Source organism: Botryllus schlosseri, chromosome 4 (assembly GCF_051294905.1).
Source record: "Botryllus schlosseri isolate E-star chromosome 4, Bs_hap1, whole genome shotgun sequence".
NCBI lineage: Eukaryota > Metazoa > Chordata > Ascidiacea > Stolidobranchia > Styelidae > Botryllus > Botryllus schlosseri.
The window spans coordinates 5,175,979-5,200,346 of record NC_137239.1 but is presented as its reverse complement, the minus strand read 5'-3'; the positions used below and the strand labels follow the sequence as shown (position 1 = coordinate 5,200,346).

At 38.8% G+C, this 24,368-nt stretch overlaps 2 long non-coding RNA genes across 2 annotated transcripts in view; both read right to left on the bottom strand.

The window, feature by feature from the left end:
* Positions 1-19,208, bottom strand: part of LOC145437930 (uncharacterized) — a 367,629-nt gene extending 348,421 nt beyond the window's left edge. Inside the window, exons 1-5 of the long non-coding RNA XR_013914787.1 lie at positions 19,142-19,208; positions 15,356-15,394; positions 13,920-13,958; positions 9,891-9,929; positions 7,167-7,205 (exon numbers count right to left, since the gene is read on the bottom strand). This is a non-coding gene — a long non-coding RNA (uncharacterized LOC145437930). The remainder of the gene's footprint in view (positions 1-7,166; positions 7,206-9,890; positions 9,930-13,919; positions 13,959-15,355; positions 15,395-19,141) is intronic.
* LOC145436932 (uncharacterized) lies at positions 74-24,026 on the bottom strand. Its single transcript, XR_013914497.1, has 3 exons — positions 23,988-24,026; positions 21,891-21,932; positions 74-120 (listed from the first exon to the last, which is right to left on the bottom strand). It is a non-coding gene; the product is annotated as an uncharacterized LOC145436932 (long non-coding RNA).
* Positions 24,027-24,368: the final 342 nt, after the last annotated feature.

Sequence of the window (24,368 nt, the reverse complement as noted above, 5' to 3'; positions counted from 1 at the left end):
GGATATGGCCAACCAATGTATGGTTGGTTACATTTCTATCAATATTCAATGAGAACCAGCAATGTCAAACAAACTAACCAGTCGTTGGAATGACAGTAGGGTCCGCAATCGTTGTATTTCCTGCAAAAAAATGATTTGCGCACTGTAGAGTTTGTGTTTGGATTCCTAGTGCCGTATTATTACTGTGGACTCTAATTAGGTGGTGTTAGCAGGTAGCATTAGCTCATCAAAGTATGATTGGTCCCATTTCTATTAGTCTTAGAGAAACAGTAATGTCAAACAAACTAACCAGTCGTTGGAATCATTGTAGGGTCAACTATAATTGCATTTCCTAAAAAAATGGTCTGTACACCAAAAAAGCTGTAACTGAATTGTCAAGCAGTAATGATACTGTCGACTCTAATTAAATGTTAGCCGATACCATTATCTAAACCAGGGGTGGGCAATTTTTTTTCTCCGCCGGCCAAATGAGAAGCAGAAAATATGTTGGCGGGCCGAGTCAGAAATTTTAGCTGTATTCTCCAGCGTATTGATTTTATTTCAAAATTGAAAGCAGTGAACTACACTAATTGGTGCTCAGTGGATGTGTTGATACTGGGGAATGAAAAAGGGACGGTTAATTACCAAAAAGTATTTATTCGCCGTCATATTTTTAAACAATGTTAATTATGATTCATTTAGAACTCTACAGCAGCCTGACAAACTGACAGACCAGACTGCGTCAGGATGCAAGTTTTTAACACTACTTCTGATTTCTTTTATACACTAATATGGCAACGGGTAATGCCCTAGTCGCGCGAAGCGCGGAATTTTTCCATGATTCAATCGTTCAATAATATTGGTAATTTCATAAATATTGCTATATTTTTATCCTTTCTCAGTCCACGTATTCAGTTTTACCGCTAGAGCTGAGTGAGGCGATGTCTTGGAAGTATTCGGGAGGGCCCGTTGGTATAATTACTTCGTTACATGTTATTTCGTGACCTCCCGTCTGCTATGTGAAAAGATATTGAAATCGCCAAAGCGTACTAAACTAAAAGACGTGCACGATTCCAAATTGGTATCACTTCACTGGCAAATATTTGACATCGTGGTTTTTTGTCAACATAAGCGCAGTCCTTTTCAACCAAGGTTTTCTCGCCGTCGAACTTTTTTCCTTTTGCCTAATTAATTTGATCAGCCGTTACAATTGTAGCGCATTCTCGGAATCCCGTGTTGGCCTAAACTTCATATACATCTTGGAGCGTCGGGGCGTGGTAATGGCGGACGCCGAAATATACCCAATTCTATAAGCCCTTGCTCTCTAAATCGGGAGTAGCGCGAGAAAAATTTGAAAGAAGTTGCATAAGTTTTTGAAAAAAAGACTCCATTATTTATGTTCAATCACGGAATAATTTTTGGCGCCTTTCGATGTCGCCCTCTAATTCAGGGGTTTGAGGTGTGGCAGTTACCGTCCTGGGGATACTATGAAGCTTATTGTCTTGGTAGCTGGTTTCCGAGAAGTGTGAAGTTTGCCGAATAGCCTGTTGTTGAGCCAAGCTTGCAGTTATTCCGAAATTAAGCGTCCCTTGATCGAGTGTAACCTATGTCTTCGTGTTTTTTTTAATAGAACCGACTCAAATTACACTCCTTAAACACGGTGACGTGCTCGGCACTAACCACTAACAAGAAGGGTAGTAAACAAATATTTAGTCGTCCGAACCTTCTTTGAATTTAAACTTTCGGCTTTCTTTTTTGACATCCATATTGCGTGGTGATATAATCATAGAAAATACGGGCACTGGTTGTCTTGTTTCACGAATTAGGGATTTGGAAACGCATCACGTAACAATTAAAAACACAAACCATGTAATGCGTATTGTGACAATGGCAAAAAAGAAGGTATATGTGAGGCCTGACTTACTGGTAAGTTCTTCGAAGCGAGAAAACTTGCATTATCGGCATTTACGATGTACTCAACCCAAATGAATTGATATCTTGGTAAATTTTGGGTAAAGGAGATTATCAAACGCTTTGAAATCTTAATTAGGGATTGCACTGTGAGCTAGTTGATCAGAGAGAAGCAGACATGGCGTCTCCTGTATGACAATGCTGTTCTCAAATCCACATTGTATCTTCATTATCGGCAAGAAATGGCTTTGAAGTGACATTACTGTCGATAAAATACATTCAATAAATACGATTTATTCCTTTTATATATGGGCGAATAATTTATCCATTCAGCAATCGGGCCGCCAAGTATTTAATCTTCCTATATCCGGCCCGCTGACTAGAGAAGTTGCACGCCCCTGCTCCATAACAATATCATCGCATTTCCGGTACATTGGCATGAGGCACATGCAAGTTTGAAGTAAATACTCGCAAAATAATTTACAATATAGGCGCACCCATAAAATATCCCAGCTGCAGGCGATCAATACTGCAGCGTTATGCGTGATTATTAGTACAGTATTTGGTTGGGGTTAGTGTGGCGAGAATTTCAAACTAAATCTACCCCACTCCCTGATCTATAATCAGGATTGTCATACCGTCCTTATTTCTAAGATTTGTCCTTATTTTGAAGGGCCACGTCTTAGAAAACTCAACTGTCCTTATTTCTAAGAAATGTCCTTATTTTCGACTTGGGTCCTTATTTTGTCTTATTTCCAACCGCTACAGAACTTGGATCGTTTTCCTCTTGTATCTGTGTTGCATACAGTGTTGGGATCAAGTCACTACCTTCGAGTCACGAGTCATTTCGAGTCATTGCAAATTTTGACTCGAGTCAAGTCAAGTCAATCGATTTTCAAAAGTGACTCGAGTCAAGTCAAGTCACTCGATTTTTGGAGGTGACTGGAGTCAAGTCAAGTCAAGTCAAGTCACGAGTCAAGTCACATTTCAAGTAAAGTTGCCTTTTCGAAGTATGAGGCATGATTACGTCATTGCAATTTGCTAGCTGTCTGAAATACAGATTGAGTGGTCATTGATTCCGAACCGGTGAACGAATATAGAGTTAAATACGCACGCAAGAAGACGCTTCATCGCTCACATATACGTAAAACTATTAAACTACGTGAGTAATTGCATAGCCTCAGTTTATAGTTACCAGCCAAAATAGAGAATAGACAAACGAATTGAGAAGATGCAATACATTACCCATTTACAAATAGATATGATACAATTGGAGCATGCGTTGAGGACAATATAAATTATAATCGAATTCAATTCAAATAAAACAAGAGGTTTGGTAAAGGTAAAAGAACAGAGAACAGAAATTGACATTTTGCTATTTTATTACTACTAGAGTGAACAACAACGTAAGCTGTAAGCTTCGATCACTTCGTTTACGGTCAATTTATTTATGAGAGAACAATCGCGGCTCAGTGGAACGCTCGATCATTGAATGATTGATCGCTTTCAAGGATTACACCAGCGTTTCGCGAACAATCCGAACATATGCAAGATACAGTGATTTTTATCGACGCCGATTACTTGATGACTTGAAATTGACTCGTGAATTTTGCTCCGAGTCACGAGTCAATCCACATTTCTGATACGTCGAGTCAAGTCAAGTCAAGTCATTTTAGCAAAGTGACTCGAGTCAAGTCAAGTCATACGAAAAAAGTGACTCGAGTCTGACTCGAGTCAAGTCATGACTCGAGTCATCCCAACACTGTTGCATAATATTATAAAATTATGCTTTTTCGAACTCTCGTGACGTACACTCCACAAATTTTACTTTCAAGTTGTGACATAGCTAAGGCGGTGAGTGGTGGTATAGCAGTTTCGTCTGTACCAAGCTACCGCACAGCGGATGTCATTTTAGCAGTAAACAGCAGTACCAGGCTCCTGCTGTTTGGTCTACAGCAGAATAACCTCAAGCTGTGGGGAAGGCAGCATTTATTGCGTATAGTGAAAAAAGGCGCAGTGTAGTCGACACATTAGTTAAAAAGTAGTAAAGCTATAAATCATTGATAAATTTTTCTAAATTGTATTGCACTTGCGCATATAGTTTTAGCTACAAACAGTGGTGGCCCTGCGAACGGGGGGGGGGGGCGAGCGAGACTTACCGGGGGGGCCCTATAAGTATCTAACCATCACTTCTCGGGGGCTCCGCCCCTCAAACCCCACTTTCGCATCTGTTATTATTAACTATCTTTAACCGCGTCAAGGTTTGGCCAGATGCTGGATTCGGCCATATCTATTATTGCATATGTGCAAGGATACACTTTATCAAAACTAAGTAATTCTACCGCATGCAGAGGCGTGATGATTATGGGGATGCGACACTTTTCTAACAAATGCAGATATTTGGTGATGATTGACACATCTGTAAGGAATCATATTATTGCTTGGTACACGGGTTTCCATGTTTATTCGCTATTATCCTGGAAAAAAGCGCATGAACCAAAGAGGGGGGCCCCGGGAGACCGCCCACCTCGCCCACCCCAAAAGCCACCACTGGCCACAAATAAGGCTAAATCTGATTAGTTTAAATGAACAGGCTTAAAAACGTTTTCCGTGACGATTATGAGAGAGAATAGAAAGGTATCTAACAAAGCTTGAAGGCCGAGTGTTTCACGCATAGAAACATCTGCAATTGTGACATCAACCTGGAGGCCATAGGAAAGACCGCTATTTTAACTCACATTGATACCCCAAAACACAAGTGTGCCATGATGATTAATTTGAGACAGTCGATGAATAATTTTTCCACAAGTCAATCATCACCCACGACAACAGACTACATGGCAACTGCTGTAGAGGGTACCTTGGCATTCCATACTGTCAAACACCAGCAATCTTTCCTCACCAACGATTGCACATCGCAATTGTTCAATGCAATATTCCCAGATTCAAACATTGCAAATAAGTTTTCTTCGGCCAGGACCAAGACTACAAGCATTGTTACTGGAGTTTTTGCTCCATACGCTCAAAAATGATTTCGTCCAAACTTGGTGTACGGACTTTTCCCATCTTGGTTGACGCCTCTAACGACGGGAAGAAGTTTGGTTTATCACCCTATGGGGTCAAGACCAACGTGTTTTTTTTGGGGGGGGGGGCTGACAAAGTGCTGTTTCGGCCCTGAGTAAAGGTAAACCTAGACCGGAGCTGCCGTGAGATCCATAAAGCACTTTCTAAAAACAACGAGTTGCTGGAGAAGATTGTTACTGGTGAAAAGTATGGAATGTGATATTTCACGGCTCGTATAAATACAATGTATGTAAAAAAACGTTTTTACATGCTAACCTAATTTTTCGACTGTCCTTATTTTTGGGTCCATGTCGATGGCAACCCTGTCTATAATCCTAATGCGAGAGCGTTTGAAATATGACCAATAAGATATCTCGGTATGTAAATAGTATAAATGTGCGGATAATGTTTCAGAAGAAATGTAATTATCAATCACATTGAGCATTAAGTGCGTTGCATCACGATTGCTTGTAAGCTCTCGTCATTAAAGGAATGAGGTAGTTGGAGTAGCCAACATTACCGATTATTGCGTCACATGATAGACTACGCTCGGAGACGTCGTGTCTAGACTCAATAGAATATCGGATCAACATACTCATTGTCATTATTACATCACAAAATCATGCCATTCCAAGTGCTCCTAAAACCGTTGCACAAGCGTGTATTTGATCCTACACAGCGTTCAATAGTTCACGTTCACACATAATAAAAGCGATCGTATTCCATGAACAGCGAACAACTTGCGCTTCATGAAGCTTGCACAGATCACGATAAAATGTATAAAACACAAAAGTATGGAAGTATGGAAATGTCGTTCCATACCATAGATTAAAATCTTCCATTCCACACCATACTTGCATTGTTTCATATACCATACCGAATTATCGATCCATACCATACCATACTTCCATACCATACCATACCATACCATACCATGCCCTGGTTAATGGAATGTATTGATGACGTGTTCACCTATTAGCACTGCTGGGATTTCGTAACTACTTTCGAGTCACAAGTCATATCGAGTCATTACACAGTTAGACTCTAGCCATGTCAAGTCATACTATATCAGGGTGACTATATACAATTCAGGTCGCTCAATTTTTGGAGCTGACTCGAGTAATTAAGTCAATTCATTCAATTACTGGAGGATCCGTATCGAAGCCGTGCTCCCCTTTCAGCAATGTTGGGATCAAATCACTATCTTCGATTCAAAAGTCATGTAGACACATATTTTAAATCGAGTCAAGTCAAGTCCAGTTACCAAAGTTTTTAAAGTGAGTCGGGACAATTCAAGTCACACAATTTCTGAAGGAGACTCGAGTCAAGTGAAACGAGTCCAATTTGAGTCAATTCACGACTAAAGTCACAAAGTGATGTCGAATTTTTGAAGTACGGGGCATAATTAAAGTGGTTGTATTCTGCTAGCTAGATGATATGTGCAAATTGAGTCACTGCAAATTCTGGATCGAGTACTAACACAGAGTTGACAGCGGCTTGGTTTGCTAATAATTCTGTATTTCTATTGATGAACTCTAATTAAACACCCTCTGTCTATTTCCTCAAAATTTTGTCAGCACCAACCTGTTGTTTGCGCAGACGTTTCAGTAACCATTGTAGAATCTGTGAAACAATACAGAATGCTGTATATACATGAATGTAGAACGAATTATGGCAACGATGATGATCTCATTTAATTGATTATCAATTTCCGAAGGAGATAATAAAGTGTATTATTGGCTGGCTAGTGGTGTAAATGACGGAGTGAGACACTATGCGAGGAACTAAGGAAATCCAAGTAGCTCATTATCTGGAATATTCATTATGTAACGAAGAAAAGTATTACGGCAATTATACAACATTTGGAAAGCAACGAGATCAATTCAACTTAATAATGTGGGTGAGTTGTTGGATACTCTTGTTCGCCCATTTTTGGCATATCTAGACCTGATTGATGATAAATAGACCTAAAATCAGCTTCCCGATATTTTATGCATATTCAATTTTGAAGTAAGTATGTCACTATAGAGTTGGACTGCTCTGTTTACGGCCGCTTGGTTATCTGATTCTCCATTTCCGTATTTGTGTCTGTCATTCATCTTGCCTGGGGATATATAGTCAACGGGTTAACAATTTGGAAAAGACTGGCCTTGAGTAGGTTGTTCTAAGAATTTATCTTCTTTGCATTCTATTTCCTCTAAGTCAGCAAGCACCTGTGGGCTCCTAAGAGCTTTCTGTAAATGCTGTTGTCTCTACAAAACACATGAGAATATTGTATATGATGAAAGTATGAGAAAAAAAGGAAAAAAATAATGAATATATCTGATTATCGATATGCAAACATTTAAAGGTTACTCGTCTGTCGACTGAAAAAAATATATAGGAAAATATGATTATTTTATTTTCTGATAAAGAATCAGGAATAATTCTTTTTCTACGCAAAAGAAATGCCAATTGAAAACAAACATTGCCAATTTTGAATCGATCCAAGTTAAGTCTAACTATGAATCAGTAATAATTAATTTTCTATGAAAAAGAAGATTGCCAAATGGCAAACAAACTTTGGCAATTTTGAATCAAGTCTATTCAAGTGACTTAATTTTTCAGGGTGACTCTAGTCTACGGTTTCCATATTTTGTGACGCAAATTTCAGACATTATTCAGCGCCCAATATCGGGTTATGTAGTGAGGTATTAACATCGCGTCTGTCATTCTGTCTGTCACTGTGTTTTACAGTTCTACTCCACGGTGCAGTCATGTGGTTGCGTATTGTAACCAATATCAACATTTTTCAACTGGTCTTAGCCCACCATCGTCTAATCCAGAGGTCTCAAACACGCGGCCCGACAGAGCATTTTGTGCGGCCCGCGACGACATTTCAGATTTTCATTAATTTTACAACATATAAGTGCCACATATGTCTTTTCAAGTTGTAAAGTAAAAATTCCCTCTTAAATTGTTCCGATAGCCTAAAACTATTCATCAAACTTCACGATCTGAGACCATGCAGTAGAGATACACTATTTCGCCACATTTCCAATTCATTTTGATAAACCCTGACCCTTAGACGATAGTCGTTTACAGCACTATGCTTAGACGATTCGTGACTGAAATTTGTGAGTTAGACTTGGACGCGACCTTTATTAGAATTACTCAGACTCGGGCTGACTCGATGACCAATTGAAAATGACCGGAGTGGACTCGGACAGCCGTGACGTGGTTAGTACCATGGACGCGACAAACTATTCGCGTGTCATGGGAATAGTAGCAGATCAGAAGGTCGCAGCTTAACATTCCCTAGCTAAGCAAGTAGTTATGGCAACCATTGGCAATCTGTTAGTTACAGTTTGGGTCGCTAAACCATGTTATTAATGCCACTTGAAGGTACCGAGTATACCGTTGTGGTACGCTCCAACGATGTGACGATGTTGTTCGGCGTTCCGAAATTTCTATGACTATGACACATTCATTAATATATTTATATTGTTATTTTTCTGCTCCAATATTCGAAGGTATTTGACCATGAGCCCCACTTATTAGGAGTATACCCGAGTCCTGGATTGCGCTGCACTGCTAAACGCCAAATGCCGTGATAGCAGATTATTCTCTATTATCAATCCGTTAAATTCAAAATATTCATAGTAGCGGCAAAATTATAACGTGATAGCTTTTAGGATAACATTATATATTTGTCCGCTCACATGGCGTCTATATATCTATAAAATACAACAACACTTCTATTCAAATAGTTATAAATGTGATAATTTTTTTCATGCCAGGCCTAAATTGATACAAGACTAAATCCCATTTTTACGATGAGTGTTGAATGTCAGTCTGTTGGACAATTTCATCCCGCCAAATACGGCCTACTTTGAAAGACATGGAATACACCTGTTGATGCTGCGGCCCGCGGCGTCGTCAAAACTGGAAAATTGGCCCGCAAGCACATTTGAGTTTGAGACCTCTGGTCTAATCGATGCAACTTCTTGGGGCATTACTCAATGCATCTGGTATCTATATACATCTGGTATTTCCATATATTACTATGAAATGCAGCAGCAGGTTGTCCAATCGGTGGCTTCCAACCTTTTATGATACCTTCTTTATTTTCAATTTGAAAACGATCCGAGGCACAGCACAAAATTTGATAAGCTGGTTACTAAAAAATATCCGCTTGCCGATATTTTCTCACTGCCTATTAGAGAAGCTGATTACGTACAACATCTTCGTGATCCCAATATTAATGGCAAAGAACACCCAGTTTTATAACCGCAGTCTTTGACTCTAGTTTCCAAACAGATTTTACCGATTCCAAGAATGGACCGTGCTCCAATTAAGACTTATATCAGTGGACGGTGGATAGTTTCGTTTATTTTGGTTGCATTTCTTGCAAGGGTGGTGTTCGTCATATTGAAATTAATATGCTGAACCCTAAATCGCGCACTGCGCCAAGAATGACTTCGACTAGCATAAATCTGGGTAACAATAATATTGTTTGTGTTGATTTACGAAACAATTTTCAGCCTGCCTCAAGCCTTCAAAATTCTGAAAATTAAGACATATTTTAGAATTTCCTCCCAATGCAATTTGAACAGTGAATATCTGGATATCTCCGACAAATTTCAGACGTATGGCAACCCTACTACTCTAGTCAAGTCAAGTATTTCAATGTTTGGAGGTGACACGAGTCAAGTCAAGTCGATTCAAGTTATGAGTTGGGCCACACAGTCATATCGAAATTCCCGAGTACGAGGCATGATTGACGTGATTTACTTTTGTGACATGATAAGTGCGGATTGAGTCCCTGGAAATGATGAATAGAGTAACAAATATATAATTAATTGTGCCTCGGTTTGCCAATAATTCTGTACTTCAAATGTTGAAGCTTAAATAAACTCTCTCTTTCTTTGTTTGCCTAAAATTTTAGCAGCACCAACCTGTTGTTTGCGCAGTCGTTTCAGTAACCATTGTAGAATCTGTAAAACGATAAAGACCTTAGTGAAGGGGCGGGCAACATACGGCCCGCAACGCGATTTTATAAGGCCCGCAAAGAGTTACTTCCGCGAAAGTGAAATTGTAATCTAAAATTATTAGCAAACTTTATGCGTCACAGAATGATCCAAGTTTGCTAGTCCGACAGAGATCGTCATGAAACTACTTGATCTGTTCGAATCTATATACATTCTCGGCCATGAACATTAACAGGACAAGGCTGCGTTCCAATATAACTGATGTTCACATGCAGTCTATACTAAGGTTTTCTGCATCTGTATGCTTTAAAATTAAGGCAGTGTTCCTTAACCTTCTCGCCAGCGCTCCCAAGGGGGATATGGATTTTTAAGGGGACGAATACACCCAGTGGGCTATATGAGGGGCGCTTGGTTCAGTGGGGCGGTATACATCCCTGAGTTGTCATTGCAAATTAACATTCGACAATATCCGTCAAATCTTGAAACTATTCGCAGCGCTACACGCGAAATATATGTTGGCCATTTTTGCAACACGTATCTGTGTATGCTGGGTTTATTATATTTCATATAAAAGAATTGCGCGTACTTCCAAGTCGCCAACTCCCCGTTAAAATACTACCATCACACTACCTCGGGTTATTTTCCACAAAATGTTTGGAACTAGGTATTTCATTCCGCAGCTAACAGCGTGTCAAAATCGGAGAAAGAGGCACTGCACCACTTTTAAGAGGGAAAGTGAGAGCCCATTGCACATGAAGGATGCTTTGAAGCTTTTTCGTCGAAATGATTAAATACATATATTTATATTTGAGAGCTGCAAAATCAAATCTTCAGAATATTTTTTCATCGTTCCATAATGGATGATGCTATTTAGTGTTGTGACCCGCAACCTTACATGGACTTCATACAATACAATTTGGGTTTCTTTGTTTGTAATACATTCATCTTAGAGTTAATAACCGGGTGCAGTACTCAATTCAATGTGAGCAAAGATCGCTACCACTATCCCAGTCCGTACCCGATGGTTGTTAGGACGACCTTGATTTCATCCCTAATATAGCTATATACCAGTGGCGGCTCGTCCTATAGGGCAACTGGGGCATTGCCCCACCTAAAATTCTGTTCAATAACAGTTCTTTACCATTTATAGACGCACAGCAATCTATATATACCGAAATCACAGCAAAAATCGTATTCTTCTTGTCCTTTCGCTTGTAAATGCCCATATATATAGCGAAGTCTCTGCGAAAATCGAATTCTCTTCGTGTTTTCGCTTTGCAAATGCCTAGCCGGGGCATGCCCCGGTAGCGCTCATAACAAGCTTTCACTGTCTTTTCTCTCAAAGCCGCGCACAATAAAGAAACAGTGATTTACTCTCTCCTATTCATAAAATGACCGAGCAACCGGGGCAACATAGCCTGCTCGCCCTTAAGGTGTGATGTAACAATCGTATCTACATCTGAACTCGGTTACCGTCATATGCGTTTAGTCGACCTTTGCTGGTATAGGTCGATTTTGATGGTGTTTCACACCATGATAATTCTTGAAACTTAGTATGTCATGTCGTGATGGTGGTATTTAACATTGTCCCAAGTTTCAGGGTTTCTACTTAAAGTTTAGGGTAGTAATTCCGTTTCCGAAGTTGAGTGTGTGCTGATTCGTCATGTATCGCAAACAGATTTTACTCAAAAGCCGGTATTGGTATCCATTGATTTTGACGATGTTCCATACCGAGATCGGTCATGACATTTGGTACGGTAAGTCTTAATGTTAGTATTCAACGCGGTACCAAGTTTCAAGTTTGTCACTGTAGTGTGTTAGTGGTAATTTCGTTTCCTAAGTCGAGTGAGAGCTGACTCGTCATTTATCGCAAACATATTTTACGCAAAGCCGGTATTGGTCTCCATTGATTTTAACGATGCTCCTTACCTAGATCCGTCATGAGCTTTTGCATGGTATGTCTTGATTTTAGTATCGAACGCTGTGCCAAGTCTCAAGGTTGGCACTCAATGATTAGGGCAGCAATTTCGTTATCAAGGTCGAGTATGTTAAAGATGTGCGCTGATCTGACACTTAGCCTACCTAACGCATTGCGGATTTCACGCAAAAGTCGGCGTATCTGTGTTAACGCTAACTGTGTTCCATACTGAGATAAGTGATGAGATGATGATATCATGAAACAGTTTACTAACATCCTCGGTTTGCATTCAAATATTTACTTTTATTTTATATTCTCCAATGTCAATTTTGACCGTGAAATTGTGGCCTTCAGGCCATTTGCTCACAATTACAACCCCTGTCAAGCGCGATAGCTGTTTCGTTTTCGATGGCGGCTAACAGCTGATCGCTTGATCAATGATAAGCCTATTCCTCAGTAAATTTTACGCAAAATTCGGTGTTGGTCTGTTTGTATTAATTTTGACAGTGTACCATACCGAAAACGGTCATGAGGCTACTTCTCGTTGATTTCATGTAACAGTGTACCAAGTTTTCGGCTTTCATCCACGTATTTATTCGGTAATATATTTTCCAAAGGCGATTTTGCAGCAGACATATAGACCGTAAGCCGTATGTGTCGTGTGACAGTCTCCAGCATCAAGGCCAAAATATCTCCTATGCTGTATCGGGACCGAATTTCCGAGGCTGCTATCCGTAGTTCTTCAGAATTATGTTTTGGATTCAATATGACATTGTCCAATCTATGAGATAACAATTGCGTATGTGTCCGAACTCGTTGACCTTTCCAGCTAGGCTTACGCAATCTGTCGAGTTATAGTCATTTCCAATTCTGCAGATAATTAGTCAAGTCAGGTATAGTGCGAACATGAGCCGTGTGAAATCTTTGTTCCGTACGCCGTTTACGCAGTTACCACACTTCAAGTCACAGCTCACCGGCAGACCTCTCGCGGCACATACGTTACATCACTGTTGTCGGGAAGTTCGTGTTACCGTAGTTCGTACCAATAAGTTACTTGTTTACGTTGGAAAACGCCATTGTGACGTCATGATAAAAAGTCGCTTGCAGCCCTTGCCCCACCACCCGATATTGTCACGGGCCGCCACTGCTATATACTAGCTATTCTATTATCATAGCAATAATTATTCGATCGTGTTTCTCGAGCGCAATTCAAGCTATTTCCAATAGTGAAGTCCCAACCCGAAAATACCAACCTGACTTCGAACTCTTGCCCCTTACCGTCCTTAAAATATGGGGGACACCAGAGTCAGGTAATTTTAGAAATGGGGCGCTGCAGGAAAAATGGTTAAGAACCACTGACTTAAAGCTTACATCAAATACGATTGATTACTTGAATAGTTTGATAAATACGCGATTATGTATCGATTCTGTAATCAGGCCCGACAACTACTTTATATTGACACATCAGGCCCGACGACCAAAGAAGTTCCCCGCTCATGCTTTAGTAAATACATGAATGTAGAACGAATTATGGTAACGATGATGATCACATTTATTTTAATTTTAGTGGGAGGTAATCCAAGTTAACTTTTGGCTAGCTATAGTGGTGTAAATGACATTGGGAAACACCATGAGATAAACTAAGGATATCCAGTACGTAGCTCATAATCTGAAATATTCAATACCCAATAGATACGAAAAATGATACGCCAGTTTTACAATAATGCGAACGCAACGAGATGATTAAATTTCATAATGTCGGAGAGTTGTTGGATGCTCCTCTTCGCCCATTATTTGCATATCCAGACTGAATTGGAGTACACCAAAAAAAGTTTCCTAATATTATATGCAAATTATTTTTTGAAGTATGTATGTCTGTATTGAGTGGGACTGCTCTTCTCACGCCTGCTAATTAACACTGCTTTATCTGATTGTCCATTGCCTTATTTGTGTCTGAAATTCATTTTGTCTGCGGAAAAATAGTCAACGGGTTAAAAATTTGGAAATACTGGTCTTGAGTAAGTTATTCTAAAAATTTATCGTTTTTGTATTCTATTTTTTTCCGAGTCAGCACGCACCTGTCGGTTCCTGAGAGGTTTCTGTAAATGCTGTTGTCTCTACAAAACACAAGAGAATATGGTATAATGTATAAGAGGAAATGTAAGAGACGAAATGGTAAAAATAATCAAAAATCTTATAATCGATATTTTATAAGTTCAGTAGACTCGTCTAATTATGAATCAGTGATAATTCTTTTCGTGCGAAATAACATTGCCAAATTGCAAACAATCATTGCCTATTTTTATTCGAGTCAATTGAAGTCACGTAATTTTTCAGGGTGACCCTGGTCTAGGGTTGCCATGTTTTGTAACTCCAATTCCGGACACACTTTAACGCCTACTATCGGGTTATACATTCAATGAGGTATGGACACCACAGCTGCTGATATGACGTCACAATGATCGACTGCATAGTGCAGTGGTTCGCAACCGGATGGCCGTGAACCCCTAGGGTCAGCAAAGCCTCTGACTTTACAACATAAGTGAAAACGTAATTTGTATTTTTTTAAATTGGGAAAATGACTATGCAGTTTCGCTTCATTAAAAAGCAAAAAACTCACATCAACAGAATGGCCGTCTGAAATGAAATATCCTGCTGTGCAGTGTGCATACTCATTTTAATTGCTGAAATGCCAATATCCTACTGATACAAATATTTTGCTGTTAGAGATGTTTTGTTGGGAATTTTGGAAAAATTAAAAAGTTGAATTAGCAAGGTAAATCACGGTGAATTCGAAATGTTTGCAAAAAATCCATTTTCTCCTGTAATATACATACGTAGCCTTTTTTTCCACAAGAACTTCAAGATGAGCTGCTAGATAGAAATGGCCATTTACCGGGCTTGCTGTTATATGTTCATTAAAAAATTTGTTTGTCAATTTTGGTGCCATTGTTGCGATCATACCCAAATGTGTCGTCGGAAACGTTACACGTTATTATTACATTCATTACCACCTGATTTTGTGGGTTTCTAGTCACGACCACGTAAGAAATGCTGTTGCAGAATTCACTTTGGAATAATAAAAGTCAATACAATTTTATATAAATAGTATACGTTGTTATTTTCAAGAAAAGTCATTTTGTTGGTGTTTATCACTAGCCCACAATTATGATTTGCACAGACCAGATTACGATTATACGATAATTGGGCTAAATTTGAACTGAAACTTCAGGGGTCAGTGAAGACAAAAAGGTTGAGAACCACTTAAATAGTGTATACAAGAGTGGAACATAGGCCATGAATTGGGTCAGCTCTGGTGATTAATAGGGTCGGCAACAAATTTCCTCAAATTTTTTAAGATGACAAGTGCAGATTGAGTCGCTGCAAATTCTGAATTGAGAAACAAATATAGAATTAATTGCGTCCTGTGTTGCCAATAATTATGTACTTCTAATGTTGAAGCTAAGAAAAATTCTCTCTTTCGCTGTTTGTTTAAAACTTCATCGGCTCCAACCTGTTGTTTGCGCAGTCGATTCAGTAGTTATTGTTGTATCTGCAAAACGATAAAATCGAATGTAGGCAATATACGGGAATATAGAAGGAAATATGGAGATGATGATGATCACTTCTAATTCATCTATAACTTTCATGGTATATATTAGATCCGTTGACTGGGAAGTGTTGTCAATATCGCTTGGTGACACTATGAACAGCCATTAAGTAAATTCACGTGGTCACAATACGTTTAAGGTAACAAGTAGGGATGGTGTGAACCTCTAAAACGTTCAGGTTCGTGTGAACGCGAACCTTTTTCAAAGGTTCTGTGTGAACACGAACATGAACCTCATGACGTCACGTCACGTTATATTGCTAATTCCAACCATACATTTCAGTGAAATGATAATGTATTATGTACAGTTGTATATGTACATTGTACATTGTACACGATACGTAGCGGCGACTCGGGCCACGTATTGCCACAATGCTGAAGTACATACTGACCTTTTAAACGTCGCCAATTGTATCATTCGGAGCTATCCCGTAGGCTTGCTAGATTTTTTACATGAGAGAACGATATCAATTTCATTGATTGGTTGAATAAGCATCATTCGCTGACTACCTACATGTAGTGTATTTCGCTCTTGATGTTGTGTGATTGCGGGCCAAGCTTACAGCCGGGAGTCACTAAACATTCACAAACGGAAAGCTAGATATTTCGAGCAAACTTTTGAGAGAAATATTTTAAAGATTGTCATGGGTCATGTGCCAGGTGTCGATTTTATTATGCTCCTCGCACCATGCATAAGTTGGCCAGCAGTGGAAATGCAATAAATGTCAACCAACTATATTACAATCAAGCGAACATTGTATTATATTAAAAAGGTTCACAATGCAGAACCTACCAAGGTTCGTTTGTGAACGTGAGCCTCTAAATTTCCGAGGTTCACACACAGAACGCGAACATGAACCTCACGTTCACACCAGACTTGGACAACTAGAAAATGTTCAGCTTTTCTGAATTAGATTAGAATTAGAATTAGAGCTCAACAGTTTTTTTCAAATTAGATTAGAATTAGAGCTACACAGTTTTTCCAAATTAGATTAGAATTAGAATTAGAGCTACACAGCCTTATCCAAATTAGATCAGAATTAGAATTAGAGTTACTAAGCTTTTCCAAATTAGATTAGAATTAGAATTAGAGCTACTTAGTTCGCAAAACTTGGAAATTGAATGAAATTGTACATGGGAAATGAATACAGCAAAATTCAGTTCATATCAAATCACAGTGCGTGGTGCAAAAGATTGTCACGGTCAGGCGATGAGCGCCGCATATTTTTGTTTAATAAACAGCAACAACAACAGTGCATTCCCATAACCATGAGAATGGTTAACTTCTGTACACCAAGCTTGGCTCTATTTTTACTATACTTTAATAAAATATTACTTCTTTTATGGTAACCATGGGTATCGCCCATGTTAGACAGAACGGCGATGTACTAACGTAAAGTTTTAAAAACTAGAATGTTGTTCGCAGACTACAAGCTACTCTAGCAGGCTATTATTCGTCATAATATCTACTACGACTGCACGGTGTAAGTTAGCCGATGGCGGCTTGACACTGGATTTCCCTGCGCAAGAGGTATATTCTTGTTAACTCACTGCAATAGTGCAATATGCATCGGACAAAGAGTCATTTTCAGGAAAACAATAATTAGATTAGAACTAGAATTAGGGAATAGGGACATTTCATAAATTAGATTAGAATTAAATTAGAGCATAAGAACATTTCACCAATTAGATTAGAATTAGAATTAGAGCATGGAATCATTTCACAAATTAGATTAGAATTTGATTACTGGCATTTCTCTCTAATTTATTGAAATTAGAAACTAGAATTATCTAGTTGTCCAAGTCTGGTTCACACCATCCCTAGTACCAAGGACTGAAAACGGCAGTTATGCAACATTTGTGAAAGAACAGTATATGATTTCAATTCGAAATCAGAACGCACATGTGAATATATTGCATATGATTAAAAAAAGGAGAGACATGGGTGATAATAATGATTATATCCGATCATCGATATGCTATATATTAGTTAATGGAGACTCATCTGTTGACTGTGTGAAAATAATATTGGAATATGGGAAGATAGCAGTGCGTGATTTTCTATTTATGAGTCAATTACCGTGTATTGACTGACTGAAGTTTAGTCAGGTGGTTTGTGAAACTTGACTCCAGTCATGTGAACATTGTCTACAAGATTGTTTGTGAAGCATGTTTGGTAATCATGCAGTTTTAAATGCATTGAGAGTATTTCCTATTCCTAAGTAGTTTTAGGTTGTTTTCCAACGCACTACTTCTACTTGTGCTTGAGTATTTTTACGGCACTACTTTTACTAGAGTCGCTCTCTTGACTATTTTGACCAGCTCGGGATTTTGTTCATCAAACAGAATAGCCCCGACTGCTCAACACTATATTGGCGGATGGATTGTAGCACCATATGCTTGTAATGGATTTCGTAAGCCAATGAGCTCCATGATGGGGTTATTATATTTTGAGATCCCGCAAAGAGGACTCATATACAAATCACGAAATCTATAATACCGGACGACAAGACGTGTAATATGCAAAGGCTTACGATACATAATGTTTTGGTAGTTATTTTGTAAACTCGGCTTCCGAACTACCCGCTCGAACATCCAGATTCCAGATTTCGCGTCATTTATCGTTATTGTCATTTTTAGTTGTTCCAGTGCAACCGCCTACCTCTCAAAATTTGGACGTACAGTAACCCTACTCTATGACGATAACTGTATTCGTGAAACGTTCACGGCTTCTTATCAGTAAGGTGAAACAAGATGCTTCTCAGCCACGTTGACATATCGATTGTGTTCCTCGGGAATAAATTACAGAGATTTGCCACAAAAATATCAATATTTTCTTAAGTCGAACCTCGTGTTATATTTACGACTGAGTCTTTGACGCCTGTGACGCAAAATCATGCGATAACTGTGATTAATCGCAGGAACAATATTTAACAATATAAATGTCAGACTGTGTCAGTCGGTGTGTGGATTTCAGACGCAGATCTCAGTATTTGCAACGAATGCATCCTTTGCCTGTCCAAAATATATTCAGGAAATAGATTGATGATGCACGCATAACTTACGATCATAGTGCTTATATACCATTCGTGGCTATGACCGGAGTGTAATTCGTTCATTGGTCAATACCCATACCCTAAATGTTCCCAATATATTATTATAATTATTTATATATTGAACATTTTTCGTTTTGTCAGATCGATCGTTGTAAGCAAGAAATCCCACCAACTGCTTATAGGAAGGTATTATTAGCCCCAACATTCGTTACGTCAGTGGTTCTCAAAGTCTGGATCGCGAAAGTTATAAATATTGGTCGCGACCGTACCAAAGTTATCGTTGAATTAATGTAATAAATACCTAATTCCATGCAAACAACGTATTCGCGCTAATATCTATCTTCTGTGAAATAATTGACAGTTTCCTAGACTACTGTCTTCCGAACCAAAATAAATTAGTACACAGGTGGCGCAGTCATATTATAACAACTTCGGATTATGCTGCAATATTCGTGAATCACTGCAAGAATCAAGTATGAGCATGAAATACTATTTTTCTTTGTTTATTACGTATCTCATATTGATGACTCTTCATGGCGAATCAACAAAATACGTAGTACCTATTCCTGTTAAGAGAAAGTCTGTGATATGCAAGCATACCAGCATGTACCGCCAATAATGAATTTTCACTGACTTGTTACAGGTTCATCAGTTGGGTCATCTCCAGACGGGTACCAAGAGGAATCTGTGTGACGGAACATAAATTATTCCCAGATTTAAACAGTCATATCACGAAAATCGCAAGAGGACGGAAACAGTGATTTCACATATTATAACGATAAATGATATTCTGATTTTGTGAGAAGCAATACGACCGCGTGGTGGTCGAGAACTGTGAGAATATCGAAATGGGAAGGTTAATAAAGCCGAATGTTTTTTATCTTGTTTAGTTGTGGATGCGTTGCAGATTGCGATACATCAATACAATGATGATTTCAAATCAAAAGATTTTTTATGAACGGAAGCAAGATAATCAATCGCGCGAAGGAAGGGGGATTATCTCAGTTGCAGTAAAATCCATTTATGACTGACGTCGGTTAACATATTAGATAATATACTATTCTAGATAGATGAAAAATAAAGAGCACTGAAATTATTTCGTTACTCTATGTCAGGGATGGGCAATCATTTTCCTCCGCGGGCCAAATGGGAAAAATAAATACGTTGGCGGGCCGAGTAAAAAATTTACGCTATATTCTCAAGCGTATTTTAATTTTATTTCTAAATTAAATTCTTAATAATGCTGCCCAATGAAGGAGTTGATATTAGGTATTGAGAAAGTGACGGTTAATTATAAAAATATCTATTTCCTGTCATGATTTGGAACAATGTCAAACAAGACGTGTTTTTGCTCTCTTAAAACCCCTATCCACGTTCTCCTATTAGGACTTTAAAACAGTGGTTCTCAAACTTTTTTAGGCACGCCTCCCTTTATGATAGTGAACAATTTCGCGCCCCCTTATCACGACATCACAAAATAATAGAAAGTGCGATCGGAATGCCAGTAATCCCAATGGATAGTATGACAGCATGAGAGATCATGCTGAGAGAATTGTGACATAGTTAAATTTGGACAATACACAATGGAATAAGTACAAGGTGGGGATATATCGCGCAGAGCGCGAAAAGATTTTTCAATAAACTTCAGCTTCACGACACCCTTCTGGTACTTTCACGTCTCCCCGTTTGAGAACCACTGCACTGAAATGTATATGTAATAGTGCAAAGCTTATTTTCATGGTCGCTGCCTTCCGAGCACTGTGCAGCTCAAATAGCCTTTATGTTAAGCGAAGTTGGCCGCTTGAACTTCGCCCTCCCTTGATCGATTGTTTCGTGTTTTTATCATAAAACCGACTTTAATTAAAATCCTTAATCTCGGAGACATTCTCGGTAAAAACTGAAAAGACGGGTTACCCCTGACTTCAGTGTAGTGTATTTAATGTTCTATATTCTAAACCTAAACCTTCTTTGAATAACCAATGTATGGTTGGTCACATTTCTATCAATATTTAATGAGAACCAGCAATGTCAAACAAAATAACCAGTCGTTGGAATCATCGTAGGGTCAATTATAGTTGTATTTCCTCAAAAGAAATGGTCTGTACACCAAAAAAGCTGTAACTGGATTGTCAAGCAGTAATGATACTGTCGACTCTAATTAAATGTTAGCCGATACCGTTATCTAAACACTGCACGGTTGGTCCCCATTTTATTATTATTCGAAGAGAACCAACAATCTCATACACACTAACCAGTCGTTGGGACGATCGTAGGGTCCGCAATGGTTGTAGTTCCTGCAAATGAAATGATTTGCACACTAAAAAATTGATATCCCGATCGCCATGATAATTCAAGTGGAAATGTAGTGTTGGCAGAAGAATATGGCTAACGAATGTCTTGTTGGTCACATTTCTATCAATATTCAATGAGAAGCAGCAATGTCAAACAAACTAACGAGTCGTTGGAATGATAGTAGGGTCTGCAATCGTTGTATTACCTGCAAAAATGATTTGCACACTGTAGAGCAGGGCTGGCCAACCTTTTCAGCCAAAGGGCCACATTCGATTGACGAACTTCTGCGCGGGCCACTATCCGCACGAAGCGCGAAAAATTGTTGAAGTTCATGGGTCAATAATATTGTCACTTGACTATATTGTGAGCCTGCTGTATATCGCAGGGCTAAGTTTGCGAGGACTGGGCTATTCGGCGCATTGACATATCGATATCGAAAGCTGCGACCAACATGCGTCAATCATTTCGTGCCTATGTTTCATAGTCGACGGTCTTACTGCGAGCGCAAACGCAAGGCCGCATATGTTGAACGACACTTTGTCTCATGATCGCTAATATAGTTCGACTCAATCTGATACATTGGGTGTTCTTCAATTTTCACAAAAGGGCAACAATATTAAGAACAAGAAATCGAGTGACAACATATTGCGCTAAGCTTGTAGAAAATTTTTATTATTGATAAATCTATCGCAAATTATTCTGCTTTATTGTAGTGTACGAATATATACCAATATATGAATGGTTGATGGATCTGTCAATGAGTTGAAACGGAGATTTTAGTCATCACATCTCAAGTGTTGCGGCCAGACTAATCAAATATTTGGTTGGCCTTGCAAGTTCACAATCTGTGCAATCCGTTTTTGATGATATTAGAAATTTCGGAAATTACCTCGCGGGCCACTGAAAACCTTCTCGCGGGCCACGGGTTGGCCAGCCCTGCTGTAGACTTTATGTTTGGATTCCTAATGCTGTATTGATTCAGTCGACTGTAATTAAATGTAGGCGGATACGATACCATTAGCTAAACACTGCACGGCTGGTTCCCGTGTTATTAATATTCTAAGAGAACCAACAATTTCATACATACTAACCAGTCGTTGGAATGATAGTAGGGTCCGCAATCGTTGTATTTCCTGCAAAAATGATTTGCACACTCTAGAGTTTGTGTTTGAATTCCTAATGCTGTATTGATACTGCCGACTCTAATTAAGTGTAAGCAGATACCATTAGCTAAACGCTGCACGGCTGGTCCCGTTTTAATATTATTCTAAGAGAACCAACAATTTCATACATACTAACCAGTCGTTGGAATGATAGTAGGTTCCGCAATCGTTGTATATCCTGCAACAAATGATTTACGCATGCTGTAGAGTTTGTGTTAGGATTCCTAATGCCGTATTAATACTATCGACTCTAATTAAGTGTTAGCAGGTAGCATTATCTCATCAATGTATGATTGGTCCGATTTCTATCACAATTCTAAGAGAACCAGTAACGTCAAACGAACTAACCAGTCGTTGGAATCATCGTGGGGTCAACTATAGTTGTATTTCCTCAAAAGAAATGGTCTGTACACCAAAAAAGCTGTAACTGGATTGTCAGGCAGTAATGATACTGTCGATTCTAATTAAATGTTAGCCGATACCATTATCTAAACGCTGCACGGTTGGTCCCCATTTTAATATTATTCTAAGAGAACCAACAATCTAATACACACTAACCAGTCGTTGGGACGATCGTAGGGTCCGCAATGGTTGTAGTTCTTGCAAATGAAATGATTTGAAAATTTCAAAAATTACATCTGAATCCCTATGGATGTAATGATACTATCGACTCTAATTAGGTGTTAGCAGGTAGCATTAGCTTATCAATGTATGATTGGTCCCATTTGTATCACTATTCTTAGAGGAACATCAATGTTAAACAAGCTAACCAGTCGTTGGAATCATTGTAGGGTTAACTATATTTGTATTTCCTAAAAAAAGGTCTGTACACGAAAAAAGCTGTAACTGGAATGTTAAAGCAGAAATGATACTGTCGACTCTAATTAAGGGTTGTCAGATACCATTATCTAAACACTGCACGGTTGGGCCCCATTTTAATATTATTCCAAGTGAACCAACAATCTAATACACACTAACCAGTCGTTGGGACGATCGTAGGGTCCGCAATGGTTGTAGTTCCTGCAAAAGAAATAATTTGCACATTTTTAAATTTGTATCCCGATCCCTGAGGCTGTATTGATATTTCATACGGAAATCAAGTGTTAGCAGAAGGATATGGCTAACCAATCTCTGGTTGGTCACATTTCTATCAATATTCAATGAGAACCAACAATGTCAAACATACTAAACAGTCGCTGGAGTGATAGTAGGGCGCACAATCGTTGTATTTCCTGCAAAAATTGATTTGCGCAAACTGTAGAGTTTGTGTTTGGATTCCTAATGCCGTATTAATATTATCGACTCTAATTAAGTGTTAGCAGGTAGCATTAGCTCATTAATGTATGATTTGTCCCATTTCTATCACTATGCTCAAAGAACCAGTAATGTCAAACAAACTAACCAGTCGTTGGAATCATCGTAGGGTCAACTATAGTTGTATTTCCTCAAAGGAAATGATCTGTACACCACAAAAGTTGTACTGGATTGTCAAGCAGTAATGATACCGTTGACTCTAATTAAATGTTAGCCGATACCATTATCTAAACACTGCACGGTTGGTCCCCATTTTATTATTATTCTAAGGGAACCAACAATCTCATACACACTAACCAGTCGTTGGGACGATCGTAGGGTCCGCAATGGTTGTAGTTCCTTCAAATGAAATGATTTGCACAATTTAAAATTGGTATCCCGACCCCCTAGGCTATATTGATAATTCAAACGGAAAATGAGGGTTAGCAGAAGAATATGGTTGTTGGTCACATTTCTATCAATATTCAATTAGAAGCAGCAATGTCAAACAAACTAACCAGTCGATGGAATGATAGTAGGGTCTACAATCGTTGTATTACCTGCAAAAATGATTTGCACACTGTTGAGTTTATGTTTGGATTCCTAATGCTGTCTTGATACTGTCGACTCTATTTCAATGTAAGCAGATACGATACCATTAGCTAAACACTGCATGGCTGGTCCCCGTGTTATTAATATTCTAAGAGAACCAACAATCTCATACATACTAACCAGTCGTTGGAATGATAGTAGGGTCCGCAATCGTTGTATTTCCTGCAAAAATGATTTACGCATACTGTAGAGTTTGGGTTAGGATTCCTAATGCCGTGTTAATACTATCGACTCTAATTAAGTGTTAGCAGGTAGCATTAGCTCATCAATGTATGATTGGTCCGATTTCTATCACTATTCTAAGAGAACCAGCAATGTCAAACAAGCTAACCAGTCGTTGGAATCATTGTAGGGTCAACTATAGTTGTATTTCCTCAAAAGAAATGGTCTGTACACCAAAAAAGCTGTAACTGGATTGTTAAAGAAGCAATGATACTGTCGACTCTAATTAAGGAATGTCAGATACCATTATCTAAACACTGCACGTTTGGTCCCCATTTT